This window comes from Mangifera indica, chromosome 20 (genome assembly GCF_011075055.1).
Source record: "Mangifera indica cultivar Alphonso chromosome 20, CATAS_Mindica_2.1, whole genome shotgun sequence".
Classification (NCBI taxonomy): domain Eukaryota; kingdom Viridiplantae; phylum Streptophyta; class Magnoliopsida; order Sapindales; family Anacardiaceae; genus Mangifera; species Mangifera indica.
This window is the reverse complement of record NC_058156.1, coordinates 4202037-4219650: the sequence shown is the minus strand read 5'-3', so window position 1 is coordinate 4219650 and position 17614 is coordinate 4202037. Positions and strand designations below refer to the sequence as shown.

Sequence of the window (17614 nt, the reverse complement as noted above, 5' to 3'; positions counted from 1 at the left end):
GGGAACACATATCGATGGACTTTATGTTCAAATTTTTGAGGGTCAAAGGAGGATACAATACATTGTGGGTTGTAGTTGAACAATTGACTAAGTCAACACATTTCATAGTAGTTAAAGATGCCACGTGTATAGATCAACTAGGTCAAATCTATACAAGAAAGATTGTCATACTTCATAGGGTACCTAAGACAATAGTATCAGATCAGGACACTAGATTTATCTCGGTATTTTAGAAGAGCATATAAAGATCTTTGGGTACAAGATTAGCCTTTAATACAACATATCATCCCTAGATCGATGGTCAGACAGATGAAGTCAATCAAATGATTAAAGACATGTTAAGAGCTTGCTACTTAGATAGAGAAGTGAATTGGATAGATGAATTGTTGTTTATGGAGTTTGCATACAATAATAGTTATCAAACAACTATCAAGATAGCTCTATATGAGGCTTTATATGGCAGGAGATGTATATCACTATTGCATTGGGATGAGGTAGGAGAGAGAGATGTCCTAACTTAGTCGTTGGGACCAGAGTTAGCCTAAAGGATCTACGAAGCCACATGGAAGGTTGAACAAGATCTACGACAACAATTCCTATACTTATTTGAGTGAATTTTGAGGATGAAATTCATATAAGAGGGAAGGATTGTAACACCCACAAGTAAGTCTAAGGGTATTTTAGTCTTTTCCTTTATTTTTGAATTATGTAGTTAACTTTTTAGTGTGATACACGCTTGTGTATGAGGGTATACATGTTTGTGTATAGTCAATAGAAATTCAAATTATAGATAAGATTGTGATCATGGAAAAATCAATGGTTGCCTTGGTTGTGCAACACTATACACAACTGTGTATAGTCCATATAAGTCTATTTATCACATCTAGAAAGCAAAATGAAAACATGGCTAAACCTAATTCCTCTTATATTTCACACAGAGTCGTACCATAGTAGAGAGAGAGAGAGATGAGGCATTTTGGTCACTTGAGAAGCCACCAACAATTATTGAAATCACTGTTGTCATGTGAGAGAGTTGTTTGTTATTAGAAACCAAGTAAGTGATTCTCTTTTGGCTAAACTTATCATGAATGGTTTTATATGTGGTGAAGATATGATTAAATTAGGGTTATGCATTTGATTTGATGTTGTGATAACATGTATGGATTGGTTATAACATATGGATGACCCCATCATCTTTCAGTCACTAACGGTGTTTGCTATATACTCTAAAGGATAGATTTGTTTGATACCTTGAAATGCATGTGTAAAAGGTTGTTATCTAGGTAAGTTGTTGGTTGTGTGATTTAATAGTTGAATGAATTTAGTTTGATGAATATTGTCCATTGAATGATATTTTATTGGTTGAATGTATATGGCTAATTGTGTAGATGTATATGATTTAATGTTAAATCAGAATTAAGGTGACTAAAGACCTGTATGTAATCGGTTGTATGCTTAGTGTTCAAGGAATTGTAGACTAAACTGTGTAGAAAGCTTAGGACATGATTTCAATATCGCAACACACGGTTGTGTATAGCCTCATACATACCTTTGCATTGCTTCAAAAAAATAAAGATCTCTAAAATTTTTGCATGCTTGTTTTGAGGAGAGAGATACATTGTCATGTGGTATAGGATGCACGCTCATGTATATTTATCAAAAAGCATATACGCGTGGGAAGATAAACATATGATTGTATACCCTTAAGAAGAATTAAAAAGGTAACTTTGTCTTTTAAGCTATGAACATAGAAAAGAATAACCAAGAAGGAAGAATAAAGAAGCATAATAGTGTAAATAAGTCAAGAAAGGCATATAATAGTTGTATGATTCAATGGATGACAGCACAAACTCAGATCGAGTTGAATTTAGGTCGAAACTCAAAAACCTAAAGATTATAGTACATATCTAGACAGTCATTAGTTATATGCGTAAGTGACGATAATCATGAAAGCATTAGGGTCATATACCTATGAGATACATCATGTATTCAACACCAAGGTGTATAACCACTTAATTCAACTTAGGTGTGCATGGTAAGGTCGTAACTTCTACTTGTTCTTCACATGATCAGCAGGATGCATCACATATGTACCCAAGATAGGGATTATCCCTAGATGGTTAACTAGCAATTTCGATTAGCTTATATGGTAAAGAAAATAGTTGCTAATAAATAGTTCCCTCTGTGATCAAGGTGTCCTATTTAGCTAGCCCAATAGGTCATATGGCATATCTGTGGGGCACAACAGTTAGTGACACATAAAGTGTCTTGAGCTTTCTCTAGGGTATTAGATATGGTAATCCTAACTTGGATCTTAACAATGTTTGTAGATGGCTCATGTTAGGTCACCAAGGTGGTCGAGTTGTGACCATTTTGAGCTTTACAAATGAGATGTTAGATCCAGTAGTTATATATATAAGTCACCACTTACTGAGTGTTTTACTTATGCGCTCTATTTTGTATGTTTTACAAGGTTAGTGAGCAGCTACACATTGATTTCAAACATTTAGTTCAATCACACTGCTAAGCTTGCACATTGATTCCTTTTATTAATTTCAGATTGTTATGTTTTTAAATATCAAGTAATAAAGTATTTCATGTTTATTTTATCACCTTTTTGAACGCTTATGAATGATCATGCATTAATTATGAGATTATGAATTAAATAATCCAATTGTACACGTCTCTTTGAGTAATATTCTCATTCGGGGTATGTATCTAAAAAGGGATGTTACATTTATGTTTTTTATTTTGGTAATGTAGTTTACATTTTCTATTTTCATAGAGTATATGAAATAAGTTTCTCGGGATCACATGTTACACACACACTTTTTATTAATTAGTAAAGAAAAATTCTTTAAAGATATATTCTTTGTTAGCAATTCCAATAATCAATTATAGGGAATAAATTTCCAGGATCAAGGTTTGTTGAGTTACTTGATTGATGATTCTTTGTAGATAAAGCTTTCATAGCCTCTTAAATTTTCCACAACACTATTTGTCCTCTTTCTCTTTGGATTCTAAGTTTATATGGAAGAAGAGTTTTTTGGGAAGATTAAAGAAATACGTAGCCCTTTTCCCTTTTGTTTTTTCATTACTTTTATTTGGGAGGCAGTTGGGATTTCAAAATCCCAACTATAGTTAACTACTAGTAACTGCCAAAGGCAGTTTGGTCAAATCCCATCCCAAGGGTAATTTAGATAATTCCTTTATTATATGGATATGGGTCGCATCAACCCATCATGGGTGGACTAAGCTCAATATATCACAATCATAAGCCAACTAAATAATATAGACTCCATTGTTAGCAATTCTAGTAATCAATTACAGGGAATAAACTTCCAGGATCAAGGTTTGCTGACTTACCTAATTGATGATTCTTTGAAAATGAAGCTTTCGTAGCCTCCTAAATTTTCCACAACACTATTTACCCTTTTTCTCTCAAGATTTTATGTTTTTATGGAAGAAGAGCTTTTTGGGAAGATTAAAGAAATAGCAACCCTTTTCCCTTTTGTTTCTGCGTTACTATTATTTGGGAGGTTGTTGGGATTTCAAAGTTTTAACTATAGTTAACAGCTAGTAACTACCAAGGGTAGTTTGGTCAAATCTCATCCCAAAGGTAATTTAGATAATTCCCTCATTATGTAGATATGGGTTGTATCAACCCATCATGGGTGGACCAAGCCTAATATTCTATGTTGGTCAAATTTGCCCAAAGTCAGTCAAAACCCCTAGATTCGACTAAATGACATTATATGCACAAATAATGAGCACAAACAATAACTTGTTATTATGTGATTGGGTATTGTTTTATCTTTAATTCAAAATCACTCAATCACATAATAACATATCATCATTTGTGCACAAATTTGTGCTCATTGTTTGCGTATATAGTTTTATTGAATAGATAAACAGTCCCTTGAACATAAGTTTTTGATCAAATCTAAGCCTAGAGAATATATCTTGACCTTTAGTGTACGTTTGGTTTAGAGAATTTTTTATTACTAAAAATTAAAAATTATGACAAAAATAAATTACTTAGAAAATTATTGAGTATAAATTATTATTATATTTGATAAAATTTGATTGATACAAATAATTATTAGTTTATTTGATGCAATAAAAGAATACTTAGCTTAAATGTCCGTAGATATAATTATTCTAAAATATTCTTCATATTGCAATTAGGTATTCTTGTCCTAAAAAATTAATAAATAAATATAGAATAGTAAAAAAATCATGATAATCAAGTGTCTCATATGTATATTATCTACCACATCACTATAGATATGTTTGATTGTTTTTCTTGTTTATGTCCACTCATTTTCTTGTATTTTCCTTCCTATTGATAGGATTTTTTGGTGGGAGAGACATGTTCAAATTTGGTTGAAGTATGATTTTCTGTTGTCTCAAAATTATTATAGATATACTTCTAATTCAATTTAAATGAATAAAAAAAAGGAATATAGTGAATTTTGGAGACATCTCTGTTTGGAAGTTGAAAATATTTTCCTCCTATATAATTGATATGAAAATATTTGTGAGGGATTCCTCTTTTCATTGAAGTATAGTTATCTTAATTTGTAGAAAATTTTTTTTCTTTTTTAAGTTGGGTAGGAGTTATATGGTCATTTAGACTTCAACGTTTAAACGCAATTAAATTATAAATTGTAATTATCGTTAAGGTAAATCAGAGTTTCAATTCAAAATTATAATTATCTAACCTCGAGTTCTTCATGAAAAGAACATTTTAAGATGGATGACTAGAGCCAAAACAAACATTACACAACAGAAACATCAATTAATTCTTAAGCTTCTAAATTGGAATCACATCACAACGAGAGGATAGAGTAGAGATGTCAATAGGTTAGGTCGGCCTATGGATTTTTAAAAGCCCAAGACTCGGCTCTATATATGTAAGGTTAGGCTTTAAATGGGTTAACCCACGGGCTTTAATCGGACCACCTATTTAAACAATTTTTTTAAAATTTTAATTAAAACTTTTAAACACAAATTATTTTTTAATTATTAAAACCGAAGAGAGTATTTCAAACATTTTATTTATAATCTCTCACTTATGACAAAGTAATACTATGATTACATAATAAAAAATATTATAATTTTATAACATAGTACAAATAAATTAATTCATATACTATATAATTACAAATATAAATAAAATATATTTATCATACTATTTATCTATTCGTCTTCAATATCTAAATTTTTTAATTCATTTAACATCGGATTCATTTGATATTGAATCTATTTATAATATTCTGTAATAATAAAATTAAAATGAAAATGAAATTATGAACATAAAAAATTATTATTTATAAATTCAGACAGTTTTATAAAAGAAGTTAGTGAGATAAAATAAAATTGAGAATATAATGAAAGAATTGAAAGTAAGAGATTTATAAATAAAATTAGAAATAAAACAAATTTTGATTAGTTTATATTAAAAATAAAAAAATTAAAAAAATAATTGCAACAAGCAGAAGCTGCGGACATAAGCCATGAAGGCTTCTGCTCTACTTTTTTACTTTATAAACAGTATTAGATCGAACCGATATATGAACTTAATATTAAAACTTACAGTCCAGCCCGAAATGCCCATGAGCCTAGCCTATGTGCTACAATATTAGATCAAACCTTTTAGACCGGGCTTAAATTCCTGGGCTCAGGCCTGACCCAATTGCCACGTCATACAGAAAGGATAGAGGATCACTTCAAAAAAAAGAAATGATAGAGAATCCATCAATCAATATGGCAGGTCAGAAGAGAGAATCTAGCTCTAGTTAGTGTTTGGGTTTCTGGAGAGCCATAAAAACGAAGTGATGTTGCATTTGTCTAGGCCAACTAAATTGTAATTCCCAATCAGACCCATTGTCGACGAAGATCAATCGTAAACCTAAAGCGCAGAGTGGCACTGGCAGAGGAAGGGTGTAGAAATTGTGGAATAGAGTCAGAGAGATATGTTACAATTCCCGGCGTTCATGAGATGAGGCAGTACACATCGTCGAAGAGGACAACACCTTCGCCGCCCAACGTCACAGTGAAGGTTTCCTTCCCGCCTTGGAAGAATCCGAATTCGAAGACGGGGTATCCTTTTTTTTTTTTTCTACAGAATCTAAATAAAACACATCTTAATTTCTAAACAATCAATAATGCTATTCATAATCTATTTCACATCGTCATATTGATTAAAACATGCTAGGAGTGTAACTTATCAAGTATAAGGCTCTAGTTTAATTTGCAGTAGTGGATGGTTAGTCATTAGAAATGAATTTGCTTGTGAAGCCTGTGGTTTGTACCGGTTATCTTCTTTTAGGCTTTTTTTTTTTTTCGGTTTTCCTCTAAGAAGGGGTATAGTATTTAAAAAAAAAAAGAATCCATTAATCTGGAGGATTTTGTTTGATGTTTAAGTTAACATTGAGCTGTTTTATTGTAATCAAAGTTGCTATTCAGCAAATGCTTGTCTTTATTTTGAGTTGATGCTTGGGCATTTCAAACTAAGGGCTAGGAGGTTGGACTGGCTGTTCTTCATCAGTTAATGATGTGGATGATTGTACATGCCTTGAAATATTAAGAAGCTGAATTAAAATGAGGATTTTAGTTGGATATATGAACAAATAATTAAACTTCAAGGCAAGTTATACTTCAGAATTTCAAATAACAAATAATGTTTTCTTTGAATCAAATGTTTGTCAGATTAAAATTAAGATTGCTATCAGTGGATGGTAAAATAGAATCTCATAGTTCTTAGGCTTTTTGAGTACTAGCTGAACTATAGGTGTTTTCATGCCATCACATATATCAATAAGCCTAGTTGGCTATTTAAAGAACTGATTGGAGTTAAGAAAGGGAATTTATTAGGACCTTAAATGTTGAAAATTGGAAGCTAGGTAACACGGATACACTGAAATGAACAGGGTGAAACAACTTTTATCAAAAATATAGGAAATGAAAACATGAAAAATTTATAAATATTAAAAATGTAAAGATTTATCTGTAGATATTAATTTTTGTATTATTATTTTTGCATTAACTTTTTTTTTATATAGAAGTATAAATTAATTGCTTTTAAAAACAACGTCATAATAATCAAATTTTTTTACAATAAAACATGTTATTCTCTCTAAGAATTACTTTAAACATACGAATATGAGTTGATGTTCATATATCCTTTAACTATGATGAATGTTTTTTGAGTAAATTTGGGGGTATCGATGTGGTTTTCAGCATAGAAAGAAACAAGAATCATTAGCAAATATCGAGTAGCATACCAGAAAATCAAAGAAAACAAAAAACACACACAAAATCAATAGTTGAAGTACCTATAAGGGTTGAATCTGAGTCCAAATGGGAGAGTTTCATTATCTTCAATGATGACACGACCACTATTAAGACACCACTAAATAGATGACCATAATATCTAAAAGAGACAACAATTTTCTGTGATTAGATTCAATTCTGAAAAAAGTGAAGACGAAGTGAAAAGTGGAGTTTTTGAGAAATAAGTATTGAAGTGATTAGGTTTGAGAAAATTGATTAGGTTTTTTATTCAAAGAAATGTATTTCTTTAATAGAAATGTGTTTCGTAATTTTTGTTATTTTCCTAAATGGCCCCAACATGTTTTGTATAGTTGTCAGGGTGTTTGCGTTTTTTGAAACGTTTTAGAAACGTGGAAACTCCCCCTTCCAACGCATCCATGCATCTTAGTTTGAAATTTGTGAATTGGCCATGTGACAAACTTTTAGGTCTCTCCATGGTTAAGCAACTTGTAATTGTTTTATGATTTTTCCTTTAAAACAATGTTTTTTTGGTTGGTTTTGACTTAGAAAGAGACATCTAAGTTGACTTTTACAGTGATGTATCTATACGATTTAGAAGTGCATCTTCCTTTTCTTGTAGATTTGTTTGAATTCGTTAAATATTTTATCTTAGTTTGTAATATATGCTTCTTTTGAAGTATTAAAATTGAACCCTAGTCAAAACCTCTTTCTATTTTTCTCTTTTTGGACAAAGATGTTGTCTATGTAATAATCAATTCTTCAAATTCTCTGAAGTTGTCTTTTGGACATTAACTGCATGTTTAGCTTCTGAAAAATATAATTTTTTGTATATTTCATATTCAATAGAATTACAATTATATAGGAGGTTAGGATAGCTAATTTAGAAAGACTATTAACTACTCCTATCTAAGTTTAGGAAGGATATTGTAGCATTCTTATTTTAAACAATCTATATGATTCTCTATGATTCACTATCTATACAAATATCTCAACAATATCTCAACATATCTCAACATATAGTAATCTCAACATGTATGTATATACTAGAATTTAACATCAAGTGTTAGCAAAACTGGTGAAACATTAAAACTTTTAGGGAAAAGGCTTGGGTTCGAATCTCTGTCACAGTTGTGAAACCGTAATTTGAATTAACTTACACAAAAAAAAAAACAAGTATAAACTAGAATTCTAATGTGGATTCTTTGGCTTATGTTTGACATTACAAACATTGCTAATACCACCGTATGGTTTAGCCCTATTATTCTACCATTCAATTCTTTTATATCTTCTATCTCTCTCCATTTTAATTTACTTTGTTAACCTTAATATGATTAATTTTAGCAGTGCAATGAAATTAGGAAAACTAAAAGCAACCTCATTGTGATTGGGAAATCTACCGTTGATAATGATAATGAAGACTTTGATGATGAAGCTGACTACAGAGATGAATTTGAGGGTGAAGAGTTTGAATAAGAAACTGCTTAAAGATGTTGCATTATGATTCAACTCAATCTAATTCACACTGATGCAGAAACACACACACAAAAGAAGAAGAAGATACAAAGAATTCTGGAAGGAAAAACAGTTACACGTTTTTCATTTTTCTAGCTTAATCACTGTTTGTATTACATGGTTCCCACTTTATTTACATGGGTAAATGCTACGACATCGTATTTACAAATCCATAAACGACACCTCATGACTTATTGACTCATTTAACCCATCGACGACGTTGTATTACTCTATTAGTTATTCAAATGCCACTGTCACAAAGTTTTGCATCCCTTCATTCAGTTTATTCTGCAACAGTACCCCCCCTCCCTAGTTTTCGAGCCCTCAAGAAAGCTTGGAAAATGCTGACGAAGATCATCAGCAAATTCCCATGTCGCAGTCTCTTTCAGTTCTCTTTGCCATTGTATTAAAAGCTTAGCTGCAGCCATATCACCCCGATGAACAAGCTTCTGATCAAAGATCGAATAAGGAAAACGAAGACCTTGCTGGCACTGGGGAGGCAATGTAGGAGATGCTTGAACGCGAGCATAGGCAAGACGAAGTTGAGATACATGAAACACATTGTGGATTAAGGAATCTGAAGGAAGCTGGAGGCGATACGCAACTGGTCTTATAACATCAATTACAGCAAATAGACCAAAATATTTAGGATGAAGCTTTTGGTTGCCACGATGCATGGTCACCTGCCTATAGGGTTGTGATTTAACATATACCATATCACCCACTTTGTATTACCTGTCAGTCCTACCCTTATCAGCCATAGCCTTTATACAATGTTGAGCCTCTGTAGATTCTTCTGAAGAATGTTAACGGTGGCCTCCCGTAGTTACAACATGGTATCAACCTCAGCCACCGGAGAGTCTTTTGAAAAATATGGAATATGAAGAGGGGTAGGGTATCCATATAAAGCTTCGAATGGTGACATGTTGATAACAGAATGGTGGTTGGTATTATACCAAAACTCAGCCAATGATAGCCAATGGAACCAAGTATGGGGAAGGTCCCCTACCATGCATCTCAAGTAACCTTCCAAGCATTGATTGACCATCTCAATTTGGCTATCGATCTGAGGGTGATACGTTGTCGAATACTGCAATTGAACGCCTTGTAGCTTGAAGAGCTCCTACCAGAATCTGCTCAAGAAAATAGACCCTCGATCACTTGTAATTGTAAGTGGATTACCATGCAATTTATATACATAGTCTAAAAAAAACTGAGCGACAGTTTGAACTGAGAATGGGTGCACCAAGCCCATGAAATGGCCGTATTTGGTAAACCTGTCAATGACCACCAAGATAACGGATCTTTCTTGTGACTTGGGTAGCCCTTCCACAAAATCCATAGTCAGATGCTAAAAAACGCCTTTCAGAATAGGCAAAGGCTGTAACAAGCCTGGTGAACCAATATTTTCTAGTTTAAATTATTGGTAGATGGTACACCCATTGATATAATTACATACACTTCTCCGCATGTCTTTCTAATAAACTACAACATCCAATTTTTTTACAGTAGCTTTTACTCCCGAATGTCCTCCCATCGACAAATCATGGAACGACAACAAGAGTTACTACTATAAATCAGCTTGATTAGCCACCACTAGCCTTCATTTCCTGCGTAAGTGGCCATTACTCCAATCATATTTGCTAAAAGCTATAGGATTTACTTTCTTGGCATCACTAATCGCTTTCAAAGAAGGGTCATTGTGCCAACCAACTACAATCTTTGTCATAAGTTTAATAGGTACCAACACATAAGTAATATTTTGAAGCTCCCTAGTACAACATCGAGAAAGGGCATCAACTGTTATATTCTCTTTGCCTTTCTTGTATTTAATTTCGTAATCAAACTACATCGGTTTTGCTTCCCAAACTTGTTGTGAAGGAGTCGTTAATTTCTGCTCCAACAAGTATTTAAGGCTCTGGTTATTGGTACGTATTACAAAATGATGATTTCGAAGGTAATGTTCCCATTTCTTGATTACAAAAAGAATCACCAACATCTCCTTTTCATAAGCCAAAAGCAGTTGATTCCTTGATGACAATATCATACTTATATAGGTGATTAGATGGCCGTCTTGTATAAGCACAGCTCCCACTCCTTCATTGGAAGCATCAGTCTCAATAAGGAATTCTTTTGACATGTCTGGAAAAGCCAAAATAGGAGTATTGCTAAGGTAGAATTTAAGCTTTTCAAACGTAGCTTGAGCATCTTCAGACCAAGTGAATGAATCCTTCTTAAGAAGGTCAGTGATGGGTTTAGCAAGAGTTTCATAACCCTTGATGAACCATCTATAATAACCAGAGAGCCCGAGAAACCCTCGAAGCTGCTTCAAATTCTGAGGTACAGGCTAATCCTGAATGGCTTAAACCTTGGTAGATCAATGTGCACGCCCTCTGCAATGATTACATAACCCAAGTAGTCTACTTGAGTAGCCCCAAAGACACATTTGTTGTGTTTGGCATAAAGATTATTAGCTTTTAGAAGCTATAATACAATCTCCAAGTGGTGTAGATGCTCATCTTTGCTGCAACTGTATACCAAAATGTCATAAAAAAGACAAGAATAAACTTGCGAAGATGAGGCCTAAAGACATGATTCATGATGTGTGAAAGGTTGATGGAGCATTGGTAAGGCCAAAAGGCATTACCAAAAACTCATAATGGCCTTCCTGGGTTTTGAAGGCAGTCTTTCCGATAGAAGATGAATGCATACAGATTTGCCAATAACTAGATCTCAAATCCACCTTTAAGAAAACCACTGCACCACTCAACTTATCATGCAATTCTTCAATCAATGGGATAGGAAACCTATCTTTCACAGTGGATTGATTTAAAGCCCTTTAATCTATACACATCTTCCATGAACCATCATTTTTCTTCACAAGAACCACAGGGTTTGCATATTGACTGTTACTGTCTCGAATAACCCTAGAGTCTAACATTTCTTTCACTATTTTCTCTATAATATCCTTCTGCATTCCCCCATAACGATAAGGCCTTAAATTCACAAGTTGAGAACCTTCCTTAAGGGTAATCCGATGGTCCTGTAGTCTTTTTGGAGAAAGTCCTTTTGGTTCTGCAAAAACACATCCATACTTGTCTAACAACAATTGCAACTCCAGCCATTCAGAGACTGTTTCATCCTGACTAACTTGCAGCTCATACACTTGACCTTTAGCCTCTACTATTGTCACCCATATCAATTGTATAACAGCAAGCTGTTGGTGCTTCAGTAGCAGTTTATTCAATCTGTCACTTCTAATCATACTAAACATAACCTCCCTTTCACCTTGTAAATGATATTGTTTATTCCTCAACCAAAAACTCAAGGTGAGTTTTATAAAATTCTAGACAATATCTCCTAGGTTTGCTAGCCATTGAGCTCCCAAAATAATGTCATAACTATTCAAGGGTAATGTATAAGCATTGACCCAAAACACCTGATCTTGAATTTTTAATTCTAATCCTTCACACAAATCAACACACCTCAGCTCTTCTCTATTGGCAACCACTACTCTTACTCTATTCACCTTTCTCAAAGTACATCCCACCTTACATGCCAGTTACTCATTCACAAAATTATGTGTACTACTAGAGTCAATAAAGATGTATAACAACCACTTACCATATGTTCCCCTAACTCACATGGTTCTCCAGCCACCGATGCCTTGCAAGGCTTGTAGTAAGAGTTGTATTAGACCTTGCTTTTCGGCCATAACTTTTGGTTCATTCAATTCATTAGAATCCTCCTTTACAAGGTCATTCAGATGCAACATAATAGCATGCTTTCTCTTACATTTATGTCCAGGAGTGTATTTTTCATCACACCAAAAGCAAATACCCTTAGCTCTTTTCTCATCAAAATTTCTATTAGGACCAACCTTATTATTAACAATAGGATTAGTTGAATTAATTGTCAGAGGTAGATTAGGTGTAGGTAGCAATCCAACATTAATGAATGGTTTCTGCGGATATGTAGTAACACTATAGTGATATGAAGAAGCTTTAGGTGCAGATGGTACATAAGGAGTGCGATTCACTGGTTTTGACTGATCCTTAATAGCCGCCATCGTTATCTCTTATAGCTTGGCTAACGCATAGGCTTCCGACAATGTCTTCGGTCGAAACATTCTTACTGGCATTTGTAGAGCAACTACTAAACTAGACAAAAAGAAACTTAATACCTGATCTTCTCTGATTCCAGCTCTAGGATATAACTCGTCGAATTCATCCAGATATTGTTGCAAGGATCTAACCTGCCTTAAATTCCTTAGATCAACCAATGGATCATCATAGACATAGTTTCCAAACCTAGTACGCATGGCAGTTGCATACTCCTTCCAATTTATCATCATATCAATTCTGGATTTCATAAATCCTTGGTGCCACTGAATGGCGTGCTCCTTTAAATGTAATGTTGTTTACCTTCACTCGATCCTCATTCGAAGTACCTCATTCGAAGTACCATCCACATGGAAGTAATATTCATTTGGTAATCCAGCTGTCAAAATGATCGTAGTTGAAACACGGAAAATCCAAATGTGTTATATTCTCCCAAAATGATCGCGTTTCCGAAGCTCCCTTAGAGCTACCTTCTTCACCTTTTTTTGTAGCCAACTGTGATTGTGTAATAACTTCCGTTTGCTGAAGGCTCAGTCTGCCTATTAATTTCCTAATCTGATCTATTGATTCTTTCACGAATTCCTGTTGTCGCTTCTCAGATTCAGAAACTAAACTCGTAACCATTTGGCTAAATTCCCGTCACTTCTCCTGTATTCTTGTACCATCAGCCATTGCCAAGAGCAATGCTCTGATACCAATGATACAACTCAATCTAATTCACACTGATGCAGAAAAACACACACAAAAGAATAAAAAGATGCAAAGAATTCTGGAAGTAAAGACAGTCACACGTTTTTCATTTTTCCAGCTTAAGCACTGTTTGTATTACATGGTTCCCATTTTATTTACATGGGTAAATGCTATTACATCGTATTTACCAATCCATAAACGACACCTCATGACTTATTGACTCATTTAACCCATCGATGATGTCGTATTACTCTATTAGTTATTCAAACGCCACTGTCATAAACTTTTGCATCCCTTCATTCAGTTTATTCTGCAACACATTATTCCTCTTTTTTCTTTGTTTTAAATTTTTAAATATTGTTATGTTGTGGCATCGAATTTTATGTGCCCATGCTTAGGCATATTGTTATGTTGTGGCATCAAATATCATGCACCCATTCTTACAGTTTTCCCTGTTTGTTTGTTGAAGCTTCAGCTGCAATTTTGCCAAACTTTTGACATATGTAAGCTGTTACTTGGGTGTACTTTAATGGATAGGAAGAAGAAATGCTAAAGACAAATTTGAGAGATTAGATTATTTAAAAGAAAAAAGAAAGAAGAATAGCCGTGGAAGAGAGGGCTCTTGTCGTTAAGCTAATTGTTCGTTTTAATCTCTGGAGATATTGTCCACTGGCGGAGCCAACCTTCCCCGGAATAAACGTAGGAAATTTATGGAACTTGCCACCATTTACACTGATTACTCTGGTCAAAGGATGAAAGAAATTTCCTTCTGGGAAGGACTGGTCAATTTCCGCTAGCTAATACATTTCTGAGCCACAAGCTTTAATTTTGACAATTCATTTTGAAGACTCCATCGTGTTAGGGCTCTTGACCCTTCCCTTCCAGCCCTTCTCCTGTTGGTCGATAAAAATATTAGTGCCTCATCGCTTCCAACACCTAATGCTTGGAGTATAATTAAATTTTCGAAATTTAACAAATTATTTCTCTTTATTTAGAAGGAGACTCTGTTGTTATTTGCAGCCAACAAGCAAACTTGCCAGTGTTCAGCAAATAGTGATGCTTGTCTCTTGTATAATAGTTTTTTTTTATTTTCTGTTTAAGTTAAGATTGTTGTTTTTCTGCTTTCTTCCTGGATGGTCGAGGACTTTTATTTAATGTCTATTCGTTCTTCAACCGTCAATTTCAACCCTGTTTGGATCCTATTAAGAAAGTTCAAAAGCAACGCATGATTTTCAGTTCTTCAACAGTTTCACACCCAAAATACCCTAAGCATTAACACCTATTACATGACCTCGACCTCTTCTTCATTGACCTGCAAAAATAATTAAAGAATCAAATAAATTTTACCAATGAGATATACTTGCACTTAATAGTAAGTGTTGGCACCAAAGCCCCAGCCGAGGAAACGACACGTGTCAAACTAACGGGAATTCCTAACACAAGTCTGAAAATTTTACCCTGAAACTGAAGGCCAGTAACGACAACAATACGGAAAACAACTCCCTTTCACAAATTTACCATTTTAAATTAAAATCACACTAATAGAGTCCAGCAGAACTTGCATCGAATTTGTTTTCTGATTATAATTTAATTGTTTTAATTTTATCTGACTCTTTGTTTATGATCATGTACCAGTAGCATAGGCCTTCTAAATTAGGGCTTTCTTTGTCTCAATGTCAAATCCGAAAATTGTGAGAGGCAATACAAATGCCTACGGTTTACTGGGGCATGTATGGCATAATGAGACACTTTGCGGTAGGCAGAATATCCACGCGTCGGAGAAGAAGGCCGAGAACCGATGACACATCCAAACCGTGGCGAAGAAGGCTGAGAACGAGAAAGACGATCAACGGCGGCGGTTTAGGTGATGGAAAATTTACATTCCGAGAAGGTGAAATCTGTTTGAGCGATGGTGGAGGCGATAAAATTGGTCTGATTTTTGAACTAGGAGCAGCGCGATCATATTCTCCGATAAGATTAGAAAAATCATCGTCGGACTTGATCGAAATCAACGTCTCTAAATCTCCGTTTGGCAGTTGACACCTCACGAAGTGCCCACAAAACTCTCCCAGTTTCACCATAACCTCTATAAACTTAGGTCATTTTTTAAAACCGATTCCTAAATTTGAAAAAAAAAAAATACTCAACATCGCACATAAGAGTAGAAATTCAACCTACCAGCAAAAGATACCAAACACTCAACGGAAAAGACTCTAGTGAGACCGCCACCGTAACGGAGATGGCCGTCAGTTGAACGAGGTAGAATCTTGCCGACATAACTGCAAACAAACTTCAAACTTTCAGCGTTTCTATTGGACACGATTTCAATTTCTCTTACCATAATTTTCCTCAACCTTTTTATCACCCCTCATTATCTTCAATTATCTCTAGTTTGTGTTGACTCATCTCATTTGGACAATGTCCGCAAAAATGGTTTACTGTATTGAGGCCTGATGGAAATATTTGAGGTCGATCCAATAAGGTTAGCTTATTAATTTAAAAAACATTGAATGAAGAGTAGTCATTTTGTCGCTGCTATTCTCCAACAATAAAGCAATCTTTGTATAACGGCTATTTTAATTTTTCTTATAAATACCACACTAACTCATCTCATTTGGATAGGATCCGTAAACACGGTTGACTGTGTCGAGGTCTCACAGAAAGGTTTGGGCTCGATCCAACAAGACTGGTTTATTTTAATATAAAAAACATAGAATGAAAAGCAGTAATTTTACAGTCGCTATTCTCCAATAATAAAACAGTCTTTGTATAAGGGCTATTTAATTTGAACAATGCTATGTGTTTTTACTTTGAGTATATATTTATGTATATCATTATGTGATTAATTATTATTTTATTTTAATTTAAATTTACTCAATCACATAATGATACACATCATATATATACACATTCATGATCAAAGTAAATAAACATAGTTTTGTTTTTTTAATTTTATTTTTAATTTTTCTTATAATATCACACTAATTTTTCTCAAATCTTCATATCACACTTCATTATCTTCAATTATCTCTTTACTCTTCCGACTCTCAAGCTCAGATAATGTCTCTTAATTCTCAATTATTTTTTTATTTCATTTTAATATTTATTCAATTTAGTTAGTTATATTTCTTTCATCAAATTTATTTCAAAATGAATCTAAATTCAAATGAATTTAATTATTTTGATTATTTTGATAATGAAGAAAATTCATAAGTTGATGAATCACCAAATAAAGAACTACAATGACAATTGTCTCTGCCACCACAAGACAAGAAAAGTAGAAAGTCTATAATTTAGGACATTTCAATCAAACATAAGAAATAGTTGATGGTAAAATGGTTTGACAGGAAACATGCAAATATTGTGGTTCTAGTTTAGCATATGCGAGTTGAATTGATACTAAGCATGTCCATAGGCAAACAAACGAGCATTGTAAAAAAATTTAACATCACTTATAAAAGCAACAACAAATTTCTTTCACAAAGCGAACATTGGAATCATCTACTAATCTATTCAATACCGTAAATGGACAAGATTTTCTAACTTTACATATAATCAACAAAAACATAAGAGACTATGGACAAAGTGTATTGTCATAATCGATTAACTTTTTCCATTTGGTGATGATACCATTTTAGAATGATTTATGCAAAAGTATTATACAATCTATTTTTAAAAGAATTCCTAGAAATACTTTAAAACTTGATGCTGTTAGAATTATAAACAAATGAACACAATCAATCCAATTGAGTTATTTCATTAGCTTTTGATTTATGAACATCTAGTAACCAAGACTTAAGAGACATTTGCGCAATCGGTCATTATATATGGGAAACAATTAAACATGTCAAAATTAACATTTTGTGAAATGCATACCCAGATTCTATTCACGTTATTGATTCAAATACTACACGAGGTGTTTGACGTGAGTCAATTTCCATAACCCCATGTGCTCGAGTAAAGCAATCCTTGGGAGACATGACCTTTATATT

General features: G+C 33.6%; 2 long non-coding RNA genes across 3 annotated transcripts; one reads left to right on the top strand and one right to left on the bottom strand.

Annotated features, from left to right (window-relative positions):
* The first annotated feature begins 5751 nt into the window (after nt 1-5751).
* LOC123204935 lies at nt 5752-14741 on the top strand. 2 transcript variants are annotated; one of them, XR_006499647.1, is made up of 2 exons: nt 5752-6105; nt 14092-14741. It is a non-coding gene; the product is annotated as an uncharacterized LOC123204935 (long non-coding RNA). The 2 variants fall into 2 exon arrangements; XR_006499648.1 differs by lacking the exon at nt 14092-14741 and adding an exon at nt 8641-9080.
* Nucleotides 14742-14844: 103 nt separating this feature from the next.
* Nucleotides 14845-16145, bottom strand: LOC123204936. The gene is made up of 2 exons (XR_006499649.1): nt 15801-16145; nt 14845-14934 (listed from the first exon to the last, which is right to left on the bottom strand). It is a non-coding gene; the product is annotated as an uncharacterized LOC123204936 (long non-coding RNA).
* Nucleotides 16146-17614: the final 1469 nt, after the last annotated feature.